Genomic DNA, 14,309 nt, shown 5'->3' with positions numbered 1-14,309 from the left:
TTCCAGGTGACCTGTTTATTAAGTGAATTTAGAGCACTTAGCATTTGCATTTATTAATTTTCTAGAAAAACTGGTATTACTAGTTACTGAGAACTAAGTGCTATCTCAGATTTCAGTGGATACCAGCTGCAATTCTTGGTAATAAGACTTTGGTGATGATTAAGCCAATGATGTGATTTTTCAGTGGCACCTGTAGCCAGCTCCAGCTTTGCAGTGACCTGGGAGGACTCAGCACCTCGGACAACACCTCCACAACCCCTGGGCTCAGATGAAAGAAATGCAAAGTCTGTATGAGCAGATTGTTCCCACCTGTGAGCACAGAGAGCTGTTGGTGTGACCTGGGTGTGCAGCTGCTCTGACCCCTGAGAGCTGGGAGGGGATGGCACCCTGGAATTATTTGTATGAATTGCCTGCTCAAGCAGAACCTCAGAGCCAAGTCCCTAAAGCTGCTCCTGTCCCAGTACGTGAGCATGATCTGATTGGATTTTTAGTGAGAATGTTTGGGTTTCTGAGCTCAGGCCCTGGGTTCTGAGATGCTCTCTTCTGAAGAAGAACCTGGGGTACCTCCTTCCCAGGCTGGGACTCACAGACCCCTCCATGCTCTGGAGTTCTGTTCTGTATTTCCTTGGTTGCATGATCAGAAATGCTCTTCCAGTAATTTCATCTCATTTCTTTTCAGTAATGACAGATCATTTCTCTTGACAAAACCACCTTTATATTCCTTTACTGGGTCACTGTTAACTCTTCTACCCTCTCCATAATAACACTGGAGATTTTTTGTAGATAGGCTTTCTGCCAGTCTCCTTCATAAAAATGAATTACATCTGGAGCAGGTAGGAACTTGGAACAATTCCTACCTCCCAGGTAAAATAACTCATCTGATGCACAGACATACCATGAATCCTGCACAGACTGAAGAGCCTGGGAAGGTGGAAGAAAATGTTTCTAATTCATAGCTGAATTTCTTCTGATGAAGGACATGTACAACCAACTGCAAGAAAACAAATGATTGTTCTGATTATTCTTCACTGTAGGAATAATTGGTAACATTGTTCTTCTTGGCAAAGATGAATAGTTGGAACCAGACTATTTCACAGAGACAAAATATCCACAGGGAGAGATTTTTGAGGCAGTCATAGGATGCACCCTACAGAGTGTGATTCTCATGACATTAAAGCTGTGCTAATGGTGCTGAGATTGACTTCTAATGAAGAGAGAAATGGACCTGATAAACACAGCGTAAATGTTCTATGGAAAGGACAATAAAAATATCACATTTTGGGCAAGGTCTGCCTCTCATTGAAGCCAAAAGGGTTGAATTTATTGAACTTATCCAAAATGGGAAAAAGAATTTATGACTGTGAAGGACGAAGAAGCGCTGCTGTGAGTCCGAGGCACTGAATAACTCCATACCACAGAAGAGATCCCCCAGAGTTTTGCAATAGTAACTGTTGTGTTACTTTGTGGAATTTTCTGATCCTTTGATAATGTTTCCTCCTTTTAACAGCAAAATCCACACTGCTTCTTGAAAGCTTTTAGAATATTTTTCCTTATGCTTTTATCCTCGGGAAGGCAGGACCACATTTGGTATTTAGGACAGGGAGCTGGCAGTCTGGATTCTTTTCAGCTTTGTCACCAACCCGTGGTATGGCTTTGATCTCCTCACTGCACAGCTCCACTTGGAGAAGGCCTGGGGAGGCTCCTGTGCCTCAGAGAGGGCCCTGGCTGTGCCCCCAGAGGCAGCCCTGGCACTGCCAGCTCCCGTGCTGGCTCTTGGCAGCCTGGCAATGCCCAGCGCTGCTGCAGAGGCTCCTGGAGCTGTGCTGGGGCTGCTCAGGGGTATCTGTGTGCGGGGCTTTCCCCCCTCTGGGATCCCCACGGGGCTGTAGCCCCACAGCTTTGGCTCCGCTCACCTCTCCCCCAAGGCCAGGCAAAGCAAGTGTTTATTTAGAAACAATTAAAATTGAAAATTTAGATACTAGACTGGGAGGAAGTAAACAAGTAAAATGTAAAGTAAACAAATATAAAAGATTTCAATTCTGGCCTCAGTTTTGCAACCAGAGGCCAATCTTTCAAACGCTGTCCCCTGGAATCTCAAAGAATGCTGACATGCTCAGAGACTGGCATCCACTGGTCCCAGGCTGAATATACACTGTGCTCCAGCCTTCTTTGGACAACCCTTTCAAGTTCTCCACTCTTCTATTTCCTAAAATTAGCTTTTATAATATAAATGGGTCTCTAATTGACTTTTACCAAAGCCAGCAGCAATGGATATTTTAGCAGTGGTTCCTCTAGGTTTAGACCTAATTGACCAGAAGGTGTGTGACCTCTGTAAATACACCTCTGGCCCTTCCTGGGAACCAGGTGCCTTATTATTTCTGCCTTCCTCCTAGCCAGCCTGCTGGCTACTGCTTCCCACCCACTCTGAGCTGCTCCCTTTGTTCCTTTATTCAGAGTTATTAGTCTCATTCAAGACACTGCTTACACACAGATTCCATTAACTTATGGCTTGTGGTGTTACCAGTTTCTTATAGAGACCTGTATATGCTGCTCTGTATGAGTGGAGATTATTGATTGCTAACCCTGTTCTGACAGGACTTGTCTGGGAGTGCAGTAATTCCTCAGCTTCATCCCCTCTCCCAGTTTCAGGCTAAAATTCTGAAAACCCCTCAAAATTCCTTCACTTTTGCTGCCTGCCTTGAAAGGAGTCCCTGAGCACCTCGAGGTTCTGTTGGCTGTGCTTGATTTTGGGAGCTTTGTTTGAGGTGGGGCTGCTGCCCCTGGGTGCCTTGGGGCTCTGACTGCTGGGATGTGGGGTGCTTGCTCTGGGGGAGGAACAGGCTGGAAACAACAAGCTAAATAAAAACATGGGCTTTCTGTAAATGCCTTCAACTTTAAAATGGGACTTTCAGTTTCTAAAGGCTGGCAGGGAGTTAGTTTTGAGTCAGTCTTTGTGTGGTCATTTTCATTCTGGAATGAGAGTGTTCTTGCACAGAATTACACTAAAATGTGTTGTCAAGAGACATTGTCTTTTGTTTCCATGAGTTTGCAAATATTCCCAAACAAGTTTGATGTAAGCCAGAGTGTCCCAGCTTTTATCTTGCTGAAGAAAAGCTTCTCCCTGAACACCACGAGCCCTGGGCTGGCTGGGAGCTCTGGAACGAGCACATTCCTGACCTGCCGGTGCCAGGCTCTGTGCCACAGCCCCACTGAGGTGGTTTGCAGCTGCTTCAGGGGGTCTCCTCTAGTGCTGCCATGTCGTGATGAGACTTTAATGAACTTTCTGAGCTGCCTGAATTCCTCTGATGAGGGGCGTTATATGTGTACAGTTTGTTTGTATTGTTGCCTAATTATGAGCAGCAATTAAGACTTCACACCTACAATTTGTATTCACAATTTGTAAAATTCCCTTGCCTGGAGTTCTCTGCTACTGCTGCCAGCAAGGCATACAGCAAATTTTATTCTTCCCCCCAGTGCCACAGAACAAGGCTCTTCATTAGCCTCCAGCAGCAGCACAAAGGCCCAGAGCCGAAGCTGCTGACTCGAAGCCACTGGTGCTTACGTGTCCCTGAGCAGGGCTTGTCCCCAGTCAGCCCAGAGAGTGGCAGTGACAGTGCCAGACTGTGCCCAGCACACAGCACCAGGCCTGAGCCTCGTCCTCACTCAGCCCAGAGAATGGCAGTGACAGTGCCAGGCTGGGCCCAGCACACAGCACCAGGCCTGATCCTGCAGGTGCCCAGAGAACAGCAGTGACAGTGCCAGGCTGGGCCCAGCACACAGCACCAGGCCTGATCCTTGTCCTCACTCAGCCCAGAGAATGGCAGTGACAGTGCCAGGCTGGGCCCAGCACACAGCACCAGGCCTGATCCTGCAGGTGCCCAGAGAACAGCAGTGACAGTGCCAGGCTGGGCCCAGCACACAGCACCAGGCCTGATCCTGCAGATGCCCAGAGAACAGCAGTGACAGTGCCAGGCTGGGCCCAGCACACAGCACCAGGCCTGATCCTGCGTGCCCAGAAACAGCAGTACCCCCCCACACAGCCCAGTCCGCAGATGCGAGAAAGCAGTGACAGTGCCAGGCTGTGCCCAGCACACAGCACCAGGCCTGATCCTGCAGGTGCCCAGAGAACAGCAGTGACAGTGCCAGACTGTGCCCAGCACACAGCACCAGGCCTGATCCTGCAGATGCCCAGAAGCAGTGGTGCCAGCGGCTCTGCACACAGCACCAGGCCTGATCCTGCAGATGCCCAGAGCAGGAGGGGCTCTGCCACAGGACAGGCTGGCCTGGGCACGGCCCCAGCCCTGCAGGGAGGGCATTTGCAGAAAATGGGTTGTGTGGGGCATTCTTGTGCTCATTCAATGCTGCACTCCCCAGGTACCACCAGCTGTCAGTGACTTTCCCAGGAGCTGGCACTGGTTAGGGCTGTGCTGTGTTCCAAGCACCAGTCCTAATCCATTTAACTGTGTCCATACACATCCTGAAATGGTTTGTGGAATGGGGAACACACTGAGCACATTTATACACATCCAATCTGCAATTCAGCTGTACTTTAAAAACATCACTTTGGAAGCAGTTCTCCTGGGGAAGGATAAAGCCAATGCTTTTTTTTTGAGCTTTCCTGCGGTGCTATTAGGTTGGGTGTGGTTGGGCAGTCCTGAGCAGGAGGGAGCAGCAGGAAGGAGCAGTCAATCCAGCTGTTAATGGCACTGTTTGGGGAGCTCCCAGTGCCACAGAGCCAGAGCACACATGCCTTACCCAAGCGTGGCACTTACTCATGGGAGCGCTTACCTTGGAGCCACAGGCACTGACCAGGGCTCTGGGCTGTATTATTAATTTTGTTGCTGATTGTGTATGTTGTGATCAGAGTCAGAGGCAAACCAGAGCATGGCAGCATTGTTTGGACAAACAGAACAGCACCAGTCCTTCCTTCGTGGATGCATCTCCTGGAAAATGCTCCTTTTCTGACTCTGCTCGGGAGTTTTGCAACAGTATCTGGGGAATATATTCCAATAGGAATGCCTCCAAATGGTGACTATAACATGAGTATAAAATGTTGTTAATAAATTAATTGACTTTGGGTTTTTTAGCTAGAAAAATAAACCCCGGCTCATGTTGTTTGAGTGAAACTCAATTCAGCACAGGCAACATCAAGAGCACAACCAGGATAAAAACTACCACACAGTAAATCAAAGAACAAGAAAAGTACAAGGCTATTAATGCTTTACTATAACATTCCTCACAGCCTCTCTGCACTGTGGATAACTGCAAGCCAACATTTTTCAACTGTCCTAAAGTATGTGAAATGTAAATGTTTAGAAGAATGTTTTTGTGCCAAGCTGAGAGTGATCATAAACATCAGCTTCTAATAGAAACATTTTCAGAAGATGCGCTCTGTGCTGCCAGCTTTTGAGAGCAACACCATGTAAATTAGGCCGGAGTCTCCTCGGATTCCTGACACTCCATTGCTGCCTTTTAATTGCCAAAAATTGTTGGATTGATGCTGTGTTTGAATTTAAAGTATGAACTGCAACTGTATTAAATACGCTGCTTAAATGTCGTGTGGATAAACAATAAATCACCTGCCTGGGATTTGTTCTGGGGACAGGCCTAAAGAAAATCTGGAGGGGAAAGAAGAACTGTTCTAATTATGACCCTTTATTTCTGTGGCATCACCAGTGTGCCTGGTGCTGTGCTGCCAGGTGGAGTTTATGGGCTGGATAACTCTGCCATGCTAATGATACACCCGCAGCAGAGCGTGACCGACTCCTGATGGGGCCACCCCACCCTGCCCAGCAGGGAGGGACAGTGCCCAGTGCCTGCACGTGCTGAAACTGAAACCCTGGCTCTGGCAGCACTCTGCTCCTTCTCAGTAATAACCTCCTCCACCATTAGCATCAGAGAATCCCAGCCACGATGTTCAGGTCCAGGAAAAAGCCTTGGGAACTGTAACCAGGTTCAGCTGACTGGTTTGGTTATATCATCCCAAGATTGCAAACAAATTCACATTTTGTAAGTGAAACATTTTAGCTTTGGGATTTAGAGTTTCCATTTTAGTTTAGTGCTTAATTATATTTTAAAAACCCTTAAAGCAAAATTAAATATTTGGATCAAAGTATCAAATGTCTTTCTTGTCGCTGCTGCTAGTGAATCCAATTTAGTATCTTGCTAGAAACAGAGCTATCTCTGATCACAACTCAGAGCATCTCCTTATATAATCAGTGTTCAAATTCTTCCACTTCCCATCGTCCATGACAGCAGATGGTCATTGATGACATGAGGTTAGACATGACATGGTTGTTAGTGGATTGTGGTTACAGATCTTTGCCGGGTTTATTTTGATAAAAGCCTTGAAATAACTTCAGAAAAATCTGGTTTTAGATAAACTTTCCAGGTTTTATGTACAGCCTGGCCCCTGTTTGGAAGCAATTTAAAAGGAGATGTTGGGAGGCAGGGAGGGCAGCTGTAGGTACTGAGCCCAGGTGCTCAGAGCAGGACCCCAAAGCCAGGGCTGGTTTGGAGCCCTCCCTGCTGAAATAGCAGTGCACAGAAGTGCAGCCCTGGCATTTCATTCTCAAGAGCAGCCATAGGGTTTTGGCTCATCCTTCTCTTGTTTCTGTGTCAGTGCTTTGGGATGTTCACATGGACAGCCTGCCTGTGGAGGTGTGGCAGGCAGGACAGTCCAGGGGCCCGTTCCCCAAAACCCTCTGGGAACAGCTGAACCTGACTGTAAAGCTGATGGGAAAAGCCAGGAGGAAACACTGTCACTGTGAGCAGGAGACGCTGTTTGAATTAATTTCCCCTTTTTACTGTTTCGGTTGCTACAGAAACAAATATGATGGAGTTAGCACCTGTGTCAAAGAAAGAGCTCCCAAGAATGAGCAGGAGAGGGCAGGGGACCAGCCAAGCCTCACAGCATGGGAGGATGGGGAAAGGACTGAAGAGCAGGGAATAAGAGGATGTGAGCTGTGCTCACAATGAAATCACTGGGAATTCTGCCATGGAAGCAGAACTGAGTTGTTCTTTCAGGTATGAAAAGTACTGTGAATGACAAACTGAACTCCCATTAAGAGGTTAGGACAGGAAGCTGTTTTCTTCCAGCGGTGAGCCAAGAAGCTGCAAAAGCTGAGTCCCTAAATGTGTGTGCTCAAGCCAAGCCTTGACAGAAGCCTTGCTTTCAGCATCCCCTGGGGGGGTCTTTTAATTCCCATTAATATCTCTTGCAGTCCTTCCACCTCTCCCTTGATTCCGACTGGCCTTCCTTCTCGTTTCCATCTGATCAAGGACTGCACTGCAATCCAAGGCATACAGGGATCAAGGATGTCTTTGCATTGTCTTTGAATCAGAGCAGGGAGGTCACAGTTCTTAGGTTTATAATCTGTTTTGCAGATGAATCAGGATATTTTGCTATTGTTTTGATTTGAGCCTCAGAAAGCCCTGGAAATAACACAAGCAGCAAATAGATAAAACAAGGTTTGTGCCAATGGGACAACCAAAATATGTCATCCCAATAAAAACAGGGCTTGGTGCAGAACTAGGAATGATGGATAAGTTAAGTATTCCCTCCTTGTGCTTTTACCACTCCATCGTGCAAACTCCCCCAGATTATCATAAAACTGTGCAAAGAGTAACAGCCAGCAGAGACCAGCTCTGCCTGGCTCCTGTGAGCCTGCCAAGGCTGTTGGGGTAGCGAGGGAAGGGACACACAATCCATTTTGAGAAGGTTTTTTCCCCCTCTTTTTGTCGTCTTCTTTGTGGTGGTTTGTGAAACGCTGGGAAGGAGCAGGACAATGAAGGGGAAATGTTCCAAGGAAGCCAGGCTGCTCCATGCCATTGCCCAAGCAGCACCCAGCGTACCAACACGGAGTGTGGGACACACATGGGGACTGCATTCTGCTGGCAGGAGCCTCCCCTCCCCTCTGAATCACAGAGCAGGGACAGGGCACACGCTCAGAGCCTCTCCATGCCTGGCTGGGGCTCTCCCTCCCTCCAGCACAAATGCAGGTGCAGAGTTATCGAGTGCAGAACGTTTTTGCACAATTTAGAGCCATAAAATGGAAGCTGCCTCTGAGCACTTGGCTCTTCCTCCCTTGCAAGTTTGGGCCAGATGCAAACGAGGACTTAAGCACTTGCAATTCCATAGGTTACTCCCTGCTCAGGATAACATTTCTTCCAGTAGCAGCAGCTTTGCGTCTGGACATGCCCAGAGCTGCTGGGATCTGAGCAGCTTAGTGCAGAGTTCCCACCTGAAACCCACGGGGATCCTCGGAGGAGGAAGGAGCGTTCCTTTTCTCAGGACAGCCAGAGAAACATTCTCAGGAACATTCCAGAGCCGGGGCACAGCAGCAGGAGCAGCGTGCTCAGGCTGAGGGGTTGGTGAGCGCTGCAAGCTCAGCACAGGGACAGTCCTGGGCTGTCGGCAGGAGAACAAGCATTCCCTCCAGGACTGGGACAGGGAATCTGAACGATGCCAGCACAAAGAAACAAAAACTCCAGGCCCTTTCAAGGAAAACATAAATGTAGTGAATTAGAACAAAACCAAAACAAAACCAGAAAAACAACCAACCAGAAAAACACACCACCAAAAAACTGAATAAACCACAGTTATTCTGCTGGCTAATATCATGAAGACATGATGGTACTTGCAGCTTCCTGCTTGGACCTGGCTTGCTCCAAAGTTATTTTGTGTGTTAATCCTGTGGTTTAGATGATGAAGATTAGGTCTGAGTGAGCTGGTTCAGATAAAAGGGGGAAAGGCAGCAACCAAACCTTCACCCAAACTCCAACCTAAACTTTTCGGAGCTTTAAATAAAATCAAAAATGTATTAACTTTTCTTTATTATTCATTTGTTTTGCAATTAAGATTTTATTTGTAGGTACTGTTATTCATCAGCTGCAGTTATTCATTGAGAGCTTTGGAAGTCACAGTGCTATGAGGAGGAGAGCTCTTACTCCTGCAAACACAACAACACACATTCCAGGTTCACAAAAGAGTGTTTCTGCTGCCTCTCCTGAACTTGGCTTTTTGATGGAACTGGGATTTTTAATCCTAGTTACTGCTTCCAGTGTAACTGCCACCATACCATGCAAGTTTCCTCCCAGTTTTGGTTTCTGTGCATCTTGGCCTGGAATGTTCAGTTACAGATTTCCTGATAAAGATCCCAGCTGACAGCCAGCAATTGGGCCAATGTTCCTCAAATAAATAGGAATATAAAATCATGTTCCAAAATCTAGGCAGAAATGAGTGATTGATTCTGAAAAAAATCCCCAAACCCAAAACTAAACAAACAAGAGCTGCCTGCTGCTTGGCAATTTTGAAAATTAAATTAATACTCTGTTCTTTTGCTTTACTACGTAATAATTTCAGTGCCTATTTTTAAATGGTTGCCTCAGCCAATAGCACACTTTAGTGCTTGATTAGCACATGTTTGGCACACAGAGCACCAGGGAAAACACACTTACTGCATTTCTTCTCAAGCCGAACCACTCTCTGCAGAGGTCAAATACACACACAACAAAGGCAGTGCTTGCCCCTGTGCAAGGGCACTGGGTGTGCTGCTCCAGCTCTGGTAGCTCCTGGCCCCATCCAGGGTAGGTCCCAGACAGGTCCTGGCAGCCCTGGGGTGCCTGGCAGCCCTTTGCACACACCGTGGGTTTGGCTGCAGGGAGTTGTCCGTGGGCACCTCTGTGCAGAGAATGCACTCTGCCTTGCTGCAGCCCATGGAAGCACAGCCCGGGCAGGAAAACCCACGGGGCTATCCCATGAGGGCTACAAACAAACCCCATCAGGGGTACAAACCCCATGAGGGATAAAAACCCCATGAGGGGTACAAACCCCAGGAGGGGTACAAACAAACCCCATTTGGGATACAAAACCCATGAGGGCTACAAACAAAGCCCAGGGAGGAGCTCTGGGCCAGGTCACCACCTCAGCATCTCACAAGGCAGCAGCACCTTGGCCTTTCCAAGGAGCAGGCACAGAAATGAGATGCTCAAACTGGAGCCTGGCTGTCGCACTGAGTCACTGGCAAGAGGCAAGTGCCTTCCAAAAGGGGCTGAGCTCCCAAATGGCAAGGAAATGAGGATTCTAACAGGTCAGCAGGATCAATCCAAGCCTTCCAGCCCTAAAGCTGGGTAAAGTGTCACAGGAGGGCACAAGGCTGCAGGAAGGGCTGTGTGCAGACTGCTCTCACACCTGCAGTCACTGATTTTGGGGGGACACAAAGGAGGGAGCTGCCTTCTGTGCCAGCTGCTGTTTGTGCAGTGCTGCAGTCAGAAATATTAAAAATGGGAAGAGTGAGCCAGCTCCAGAGAGTGACTTCCATCATTGTAACCAAAGAGCCTTTGCTTAACATTTGAACTTTCTGAGTGCTTATTCTAATTCAACCACAGAATCTTCTGAGAGTTCAGCAGTCACTAATTAAGACCTGCAAGGATTTATCTGTGGTTGATCCGTGCACTTGGCAGCTTTTGCTTCAGTGGGGCTGAGCACTGCAAGTGTCAGTGCAGGGAATAGCCCCAGAGGAGCACAGGGACCAACCCACTGCTCACCTTCAACTCCCCTGCCCCTTCCATGGCTGGCAGTGCTTCTGTGTGGCCTCGTATTTAGGGTGAAAACAAATAACCCACTTCAAAAATAAACTGCCCTAGGAAGTGTCTTTGAAAATTTTTAATGCCAAATTACAAAAACATAACATGCAAATGTAAATAATTTCCTCTGCAATGAATGCAGGAAATAAAGAAGTATGAACAATAGGGAATTGGACAAGTCTGTTTTATTTCCCTTCCTCCTCCATCTCCCCCACAGTGTGATTTAATAAATATTAATGAAAAAGAGAAGGAATAACACTTATCTATTAATTTTTCTGCCTTTATTTTCTGATCATGCCTAATTTAAAAGTGTTTGGGGGTTACATTTAGTCATATATATGGTTGTTTGAACCTTTTATTAGCCATGATTCATTCTGCATATCAGCATGGCATGGAGCTCATGCCTTCAGTGTGTGTCTGTTCCATGATGCTCAGTTATCTGCCTGCCCCAAGCCATCCAAAGGGATGGATTTGCATGGACACTGCTCCCCTGTGGAAGAGAATGCCAGGAATGACCGGTCTGGTACTACCTGCCCCGGTGAGCTTCCATTCAAATAATGCACATGCCACCAAAACAATTCAGATCAAAGCTCTGCCTTTCAACAGAATTCAAATGTAAGGACTTCTAAAGCAATTTTAGCAGTTGGCTTTACAAATGAACTTATGTCAGCTGCTCTGTATGATGAGTGACTAAATTACTCCTGTATCTAATCTTATCTCACTATCTGTCTGTCTGTTTTTCAGCATTTCAGTGCCCATCACTGCATTATCCAGGCGCCACCATAAGATTAAGGAGCTCTGCAGTGACATTCTCAACATGGTCTGTTCAAGGGTCATTAGCAGAGCCTTTCATTCTGGAAAAGGCCAGAGGAGGGCACGGAAGTGAGCCATAGAAGGAGAGGAAAAGGGAAAGGAGAAGGAAAGGGAAAAGGAAAAGGAGGCAGCAGCTGCTGGAGCCATTCTGGCTGTGCTCCCATGGTGTGGACGTGCTCACGTGGTGCTGCAGGCCAGGGGCCTCGTGGCAGTGGCCCTTGTGCTGCTGCAGGGACTGCCACACTTGCTGTGTGCTCCTGTCACCTCGCACTTTGGCTCCCATGGCCCTGCTGTCCCTGAGCTCCTCTCAGATGCCATTCCCTTGCTGGGGCTGTGTGATTCCAGGATGCTCCAGCCTCAGAGCAGGATATTTCTCTCGAAGGTCCCAAGCAGAGAGCAGGCACTGCAACTCAGGAAGCACCTTCTCTGGGAGGATACACTAGTTAAATTTTATTTTCCACACAGTGGGCAAATCCTCCCAGTTCCCTGTGTTTGAAGAAGCCAGAAAGGGTTTCAATGTACACAGAGCTACACAGGACCCATGGAATCAGGAGAGAGGACTTTGTCCCAGGACTGCCAGTGCTGCTCCCCCTGCAGCTGTGGTGTCTCTGGGGACAGCCTGGCCCTCGTGCCCTGGGGAGGTGGCACTGCCCATGCCCTGCTGCCCTGCTCCAAGCAGCTGCTGGTAAGTGACAATGTGCCAAAGCTGTTTCTCAGAAGCCTGGCTCGGTCCTGAGGGGCCAATGGCAGCGTGCTGACGTGCTGCTCAAACAAGCCCTGGAGCCCTTTTGCCCCTCTTGGTGCGCAGGCAGCCGGGGATTTACGCTGGGGGAGAAATAGGTGGTTCCAAAGTGAGAAGGAAAGAGCCAAAGTTGGAAGCCAACCACAGAACGTGGGTGTAAACGATTACCAAAGGCTTCCAGTAACTCTGCTATCATCACAGACTGGCTTTATGGGTATGGCCTCAAGAAGTTTCCCTCCACTTAATTAAAGAGGCAGATAAGTATCTAGGTGGAGTGTGCAGATAGGTTCTGAATGAGTTATCCACTAAGGCTGGTTCGCTGCACCTATTGTTAAAGCCAGAATATAATATCAGATTAATGCATTATATTTGCCTATTATAGCACTATGTCATCATTATATGACATGTTATAATTAAAGCTCTGCATTAGAAACAAAACTGTTTGGCTTGGGATAAGTTGCCTTTATGACTTCTGTGGTTATGATTTCCTCCTTTTCTTAACCCCTTAAAACTGCATAATATAGCTATTTGTAGCTGTATAAAGAAAGTTTCTAGTTTCAGATTCTAATCTCAGGTAATTCAATGTAAATAAAGTCAAAATCTGGCACATATTCTTTTCCTGTGTCAGAGTATTTGCTAGTGGAGGGAAATCCACGTTGTTTGGGTTGAGAGAATCCCAAAGATGGGCAGATTAAAGAAGAGGGTGCCTGACTCCCCATCCTTCCCAGCTGTCCCCAGCAGCCCCTGGGTTTGTCCCATTCCCCAGGATTCCAGGAAGCTGCTTGGCAAACTCTCACTCTTCCTTTTCCTTCCTGGAACCACGCAAGACAAGATTGGTTCTTAGAGCAGTTTCTGGCCACAGCTGCCGGGAAGCCAGAGCTCCCGAATGCAAACTGGAGCCTGGGTGTGGGATAGCAGCTTGGCTAACTGACTATGCTAATGGCCTTAATTAGCCATTTGCATATGCACGCTTCTCCATGTCAGTAGTTGGTGATTCATGTGGGCAAGTGCCAGCCCCAGCCCTGCAGCCAGGCTGGGGCACGGGGGCCAGCAGTGCCCCCAATGCACAGAGCAAGGGCTGGCACCAGGCAAGGCACAATTCCCGAAGCGGCCAGGCTGGGGCTGCTGCCCAGGCACGGCAGGGCAGGGCAGGGCAGGAACCTTCCTGCTGCTCTCTGGAGGCAGCTCCACCATCCGGGGTTTTGCAATGCTATATAAATCTAATTGCTGTCCCTTATGTCACTGGCTGGAGTGTGCCCTTGTTTGGCTCAGGGGTGACCCCCCTACTGAGGGTGATGATGAGGGGACCTGGGGTGGCATCCCCCTGTCCCCTCAGTCCCTCTGGGAGAGCTTGCTCTGTGCTGCAGTGCTGGCCATCCAGTCCTTGCCTTCCTGATTGGTGATGACCTTTCCCCTGGACTTGCAGAGAGCTGGATTTGGCCTTGGAAATTGGCTTGTGCACCGGGAACTGCTCTGTCATTTCTGTTTCACTTGGAAATGTGCACTGTCCTCCCGGGCAATCTCTGCCGTGCGGGAAGGCCCCAAGTGTAAGTGCCAGATGTGTCAGATCATCGGTCTGGGCACACACAGGCTTCTGATGGAGCTGCTGGAGACACGGTTTGAGCATTTCATCTAAAACAATAAAACTCCTGCAGCAAGAAGTAGACAAGTAAAAATAATAATGTGCAAAAATGTGATTTTAACTTTTGCCCTGAACAGATGTTTACCTGGCTTTTGCCACCGGTCCCGTGGGCACTGCTGAAGGGAAATCCCCTCTCTGGTGTCACTGAGGCAGGTAAGGCACTGAGCCCATCCCACCGAGGCTGCCCCATCAGGGGGGATGTGCTGGGCCACACTCGGGCACCAGCAGAGTCCTGTCCAGGGCTGCTTCACTTTCTGCTCTGCAGCTCCTGAACACTGCAAAACACGGCTCATTTCTGGGAGCATTTCCATCAGCCTCTTCCAGGCGCTTTTAGAACCCCCTTCAGCGCTCCCCATCCTGGCAGGGCAGGTGTGGGCATGGCAGGGTTTACTGTCATTGTCACTGTCCCTGCACCCCGTGCCCCTGCACCCAGAGTGAGCCTGGCACACGAGAGGGCCTGGCAGGGCAGGTGTGGGCACGGCAGGGTTTATTGTCACTGTCCCTTTGTCCCTGCACCCAGAGTGA

Source organism: Camarhynchus parvulus, chromosome 20, assembly GCF_901933205.1.
Source record: "Camarhynchus parvulus chromosome 20, STF_HiC, whole genome shotgun sequence".
NCBI lineage: Eukaryota > Metazoa > Chordata > Aves > Passeriformes > Thraupidae > Camarhynchus > Camarhynchus parvulus.
This window is presented reverse-complemented; position numbering follows the sequence as displayed.